The sequence below is a fragment of the Monodon monoceros genome, unplaced genomic scaffold (genome assembly GCF_005190385.1).
Source record: "Monodon monoceros isolate NGI ecotype Baffin Bay Population unplaced genomic scaffold, NGI_Narwhal_1 Super_Scaffold_13, whole genome shotgun sequence".
Taxonomy (NCBI): Eukaryota; Metazoa; Chordata; class Mammalia; order Artiodactyla; family Monodontidae; genus Monodon; species Monodon monoceros.
Genome location: NW_021703769.1, coordinates 71,706,177 through 71,712,176, shown reverse-complemented (window position 1 = coordinate 71,712,176; position 6,000 = coordinate 71,706,177). Strand labels below are relative to the sequence as shown.

The 6,000-nt window shown below is 40.5% G+C and overlaps 1 pseudogene; it reads left to right on the top strand.

Moving 5' to 3' along the window:
• The first annotated feature begins 204 nt into the window (after positions 1-204).
• On the top strand, positions 205-278 carry LOC114895090 (annotated as a pseudogene).
• Positions 279-6,000: the final 5,722 nt, after the last annotated feature.

Genomic DNA, 6,000 nt, shown 5'->3' with positions numbered 1-6,000 from the left:
CAACAACAACAGGCACCAACTGCAGGGGTCCCTCCTAATCCTTAGCAACACAAACCTGACTGTACGGTTGGGGTGTTATAAGGGCTGTATAGTCAAAGAGGGGCTGGTCTGACTTGAGATTTCTTTAATCTAGCTTCCCATTCTTGGTAGGATTGGGAAAGGCAGCATTATTTTTAAAAATCATTTAAGAATTCCACAAAAATAAAGACTATACTTTCAGGGATCATTTCTATAGTTTGTTACTAGAGAAGTTTCGGAAACCATAACTCAAAAAGAGTCATGTACCACAATGTTCATTGCAGCTCTGTTTACAATAGCCAGGACATGGAAGCAACCTAAGTGTCCATCGACAGATGAATGGATAAAGAAGATGTGGCACATGTATACAATGGAATATTACTCAGCCATAAAAAGAAATGAAATAGAATTATTTGTAGTGAGGTGGATGGACCTAGAGTCTGTCCTACAGAGTGAAGTAAGTCAGAGAGAGAGAAACAAATACCATATGCTAACACATATATATGGAATCTAAAAAAAAAAAAAATGGTCATGAAGAACCTAGGCGCAAGACAGGAATAAAGACGCAGACCTACTAGAGAATGGACTTGAGGACATGGGGAGGGGGAAGGGTAAGCTGGGACAAAGTGAGAGAGTGGCATGGACATATATACACTACCAAACGTAAGGTAGATAGCTAGTGGGAAGCAGCCACATAGCACAGGGAGATCAGCTTGGTGCTTTGTGACCACCTAGAGGGGTGGGATAGGGAGGGTGGGAGGGAGGGAGATGCAAGAGGGAAGAGATATGGGGATATATGTATATGTATAACTGATTCAGATTGTTATAAAGCAGAAACTAACACACCACTGTAAAGCAATTATACTCCAATAAAGATGTTAAAAAAAAAAAAAGTCTGTGAGGAAGTAGAGGTGAGCTACAACCTTGGGTAAGAGTCTCACTGTTCTATGTATATAAAGAAGTTAGAATGAACTATCTAAGGTATTCTGATATTAAAAATATTTTCATTTTAATAAAAGGAGAATATTGAAGGTTATTTAAAAAAAAAGAATTCCACAAAAATAAAACTCAACCTTGACACCCCATATCCAGTCTGTCAAGAAATCCCATTGATGATCAAAACGTATTCAGGATCTGACCGCTTCTCACCACTGCTATGACCCTGGTCAGAGCCACTATCATCTCCCACCCACATGTTGCTATAGCTTTTGGTCTCCCTGCTTCTACCCAAATCTTCCTGGAGTCTTCTCAACTCAGAGCAGCCAGAGGGTCCTTTTAAATCAGGAGACAGATTGTCTCACCTCTCTGCTCAGAACCCTTTCCTGATTTCCGTACCAGTCAGAGTAAAAGCCAAATCCTGGCAATGACCTCCAAGGGCTCACATGATCTGCACGGACCCCAGCTTGTCAACTCTCTGGCCTCTTCCCCCACTTCTCTCTCCCTCACTCTCTCTGCTCCACTGGCCTCCTTCCCAAGCCTCAGACACACCAAACAGTTCCCTCTTAGGGCCTTCATTCTGTTCCTTTTACCTGAAATGCTCTTCCCCCAGGTAGACCATTAGCTAGCTCCTTCACTTCCTTCAAGACTTTGCTTAATTTTTACTTTAATGAGGCCAACCCTGACAACTCTACTTAATACTGCTGTCTATGCCCACCCCCCCCATTAATTTCCAATTGCTGCTGTAACAAATTACCATAAACTTAGTGACTTGAAACAACACAAGTTTATTATCTTACAGTTTTGGAGTAACAACCAAATCTGCCTTTTGGAGAGAGAACTTTGGGGGGCAGCATGGATGATGGATTGGATGGGGAGACAAAGAAGAAGAAAGGAGGGAGGGAGAGGAACAGAGAGGAAGGGAGGAAATTAGATCATTTCTATTTACAGTTGACCCTTGAACAACACTGGGGTTAGGGGCACCCAACTGCCCAGTGAAAAATCCTCCAATAACTTTATAGTCAGCCCTTGGCCCTCTGTGGTTCTGCATCTGGATTCAACCAATTGCTCATCCTGTACTACTGTATATATTTATGCAGTGGGAAAAAAATCCACATATAAGTGGACTTGTGCAGTTCAAACCCATGTTGTTCAAGGGTCAACTGTACTAAGATTTTTCTGTTATGTTTTGTTTTTTGGGTTTTGTTGTTGTTGTACTAAGATTTAAATAATTGTCATACACAGGACTTGACAATTTCAGTTGCCATAACCCAGACGGTAACAGCGGGCTTGAAGAGAAAGCATCCAGAGATTCTTAGAAGGTAGAATCAATAAGGTTTGTGATGACTGGTTTGATATGGATGGTGAAAGACTAAGAGGTCTTGAGAAAAAGGGAATCAGTTTTTGTGGGTGTGTATAATGAGTCTCGCTGGAGAGCTGTTGTCTTGGAGATACAAGGCATCTATCTGGATAGGAGTAGAAGGCATCTGGGGAAGAGTCTGGTGCTAAAGAGACAGATTTTGAAGCAGATAGGGAGGGAGCAGTTGAAGTTATGTCAGGGGATAATAAAGCAAAAACAAAATAAAGGGGTGAGGGAACTGATTCCAGAACACTGAATATCACCTTCCTAGGGTGGGCACTGGAGGAGATGTTAGAGCTGAGGGGGTGTCTCTCCCACACCCAGCACGCAGGAGCCATGTTGCCTCCTCAGTCTTTCTTCCTAGATGGTGAAGCCCAGAGTAGAGCAGAAGACACCATGAAGAAAAAGAAGGAACACACAGACACTATAAGTTCTTAAAAGTTTTAAATGGTGTGTGAAAAGTTAACAACATTCAAAGGTTTATGGGGAAAATTTAGAGAAGAAAATGTTACCAGGAAATGTGAGATATTTTCATTTTTTTAATGATGTAAAGAGCTCATAGCAAATGAGAGAAGGAATCTAAAAGCCTACAGGAACTGGTTAGAAAACTGTAATCCATCCATATAATGAAACACGACGTGACCACGAGAAAGATTAAAGTAGATCAGTAGATATAAGCATAGGTGTCCATGATGTATTAAAGTGGAAAGTATGAAGTGACCTCCCTCCCACCACCCCCCCAAACTTTTTTTTTTAAATGTGCCTCTTTTTTTAAAAATTTTATTTGTTTACTTTTGGCTGCATTGGGTTTTCATTGCTGCAGGTGGGCTTTCTCTAGTTGCGGTGAGCGGGGGCTACTCTTCGTTGAGGTGCACAGGCTTCTCATTGCAGTGTCTTCTCTTGTGGCAGAGCACTGGCTCTAGGCGCACGGGCTTCAGTAGTTGTGGCACACGGGCTTAGTTGCTCTGCGACATGTGGGATCTTCCTGGACCAGGGCTTAAACCCATGTCCCCTGCATTGGCAGGCGGATTCTTAACCACTGCGCCACCAGGGAAGCCCCCAAATTGTTAATTTTAAAAGATAATTGTAATTATCTTTTAAAATAAGAGCGTGGAGCTAAAGAGTAGAGGACAATTCTCACATCTTTACTTAAAAATAAGTATTGGGACTTCCCTGGTGGCACAGTGGTTAAGAATCCGCCTGCCAATGCAGGGGACACAGGTTCGAGCCCTGGTCCGGGAAGATCTCACATGCCGCGGAGCAACTAAGCCTGTGCGCCACAATTGCTGAGCCTGCGCTTTAGGGGCCACGAGCCACAACTACTGAGCCCACGTGCTGCAACTACTGAAGCCCGCACACCTAGAGCCCCTGATCCACAACAAGAGAAGCCACTGCAAAGAGAATCCCGCGCACTGCAAGGAAGAGTAGCCCCCAATCGCCGCAAGTAGAGAAAGCCCGCGCACAGCAATGAAGACCCAACGCAGCCAAAAATAAATTAAAAAAATAAAAGTTTAAATTAAAGAAAAACTGACTTCTAAAAAAATAATAATAAAATAAAATACATTTTTTAAAAAAGAAAAGTGGACAAAGACTTAAATGGCAGAAATGTGTGGGCTGGGTTAGCGGTTCAGACTTGAGCAATGCACTTACATGTTGTAAAGGAAAAATTATGAGCCTCAAATGTTGACCTATACTATTTTTATTATGATGTTACTTAAATATGTACAAACAGAAAAGTAGATATAAATGCCTTATTCTAAAAAATAAAATAAATGCCTTATTCTTATAGCTCCTTGTACAAGGATAAAACCAAAGCAAGTTAGAAAATTAAATGTAATTGTACAGTAATATAAATATAAAGTATATTTAAAAAAATAGTAAAATTCAAATGAGCAGCATTCAGTTAATATGATGGATGATGTTTTCTGAAAAGGAAATTCAAATTAAACCCACAAGGTACCATTTTCTACCCACTAGAATGGCTAACATTGAAAACAATGACAACGCCTACCCTGGTTGGCAAGAAAGAAGAGCAACTGAAACTTTCACACATTGTTGGAAAATGTAAGATGGTAAAACACTTTGGAAAATCTGGCAGCTAGTCATAACGCTAAATGTCACCTACCATATGACCCAGCAATTTCACACCTAGATATTTTCTAGAAGAGTAATGAAAATATATGTTCACAAAATATACATGTACAAAGTCTTTTTATTCATACCATTTTTATTCTTACCAGCTAAAGATTGGAAACAATCCAATGACCACAAACAGGTGAATGGAAAAGCCAAGTATGGTATATTCATACAGCAGACTTGTGCTCAGCAATAAAAAACAAGAGAATGCCAAAGCCTGATAGTGCAAAACCAGCTCCTCACTGTAACAAATGACATTTTCTTTCTCATTGGGTGGTTACCAATGGACACATGCATTTATCAAATAAACCAATGAATTTGCAAAACCCAGTGAAATGGGAACCCTCTTACACTATTGGTGGGAATGTAAATTGGTGCAGCCACTATGGAAAACAGTACGGAGGTTCCTCAAAAAACTAAAAATAGAATTTCTATATGATCCAGCAATCCCACTCCTGGGAATATATCCAGACAAAACTATAATTCAAAAAGATACATGCACCCTTATGTTCATAGCAGCACTATTTATGGTAGCCAAGACATGGAAGCAATGTATTTACTTATTTATTTTTTTAATTTTGGCTGCCCTGGGTTTTAGTAGCGGCATGCATGCGGGATCTAGTTCCCTGACCAGGGATCGAATCTGGGACCCCTGCATTAGAAGCCTGGGGTCTTACACACTGGACCACCAGGGAAGTCCCAAGACATGGAAGCAGTCTAAATGTCCATCGACAGATGAATGGATAAAGAAGATGTGATACACACACACACACACACACACACACACACACACACACACACACACATTGGAATAGTACTCAGCCATAAAAAAGAATGAAATATTGACATTTACAGCAACATGGATGGACCTAGAGATTATAATACTAAGCGAAGTAAGTCAAAAAGAGAAAGGAACTTCCCTGGTGGTCCAGTGGTAAAGAATCTCCTTCCAATGCAGGGGAAGGTTCAATCCCTGATGGGGGAATTAAGATCCCACGTGCCACAGGGCAGCTAAGCCTGTGAGCCACAACTACTGAGCTTGAGCACCTCAACAAGAGAGCTCGCGTGCCACAAACTACAGAGCCCACACGCCCTGGAGCCCACGCACCACAACTAGAAAGAAGCCTGCACGCCTCAATGAAGACCCGATGCAGCCAAAAAAAATAAAATAAAATAAATAAAATAAAATATTTTTAAAAAAACAACAAAAAGAGAAAGACAAATACCATATGATATCACTTACATGTGGAATCTAAAAAAATGATACAAATGAACTTATTTATGAAACAGAAACAGATTCATAGACATAGAAAATGCACTTGTGGTTGCCAAGAGAGAGGATGAGGTGGAGGAGGGAATCGCTTTGCGGTACACCAGAAACTAACACAACATTGTAAGTCAACTATACGTCAATTAAAATAAATAAATAAATTTTTTAAAATGGCGAATGCACGCATAAGCTTTTTCCATGTAAGTTTTACTTAAAATATGTATAAATATAAACATATAAACATTAAGAAGTAATAGTATTTCAGAGAGTCTGAGTGGAG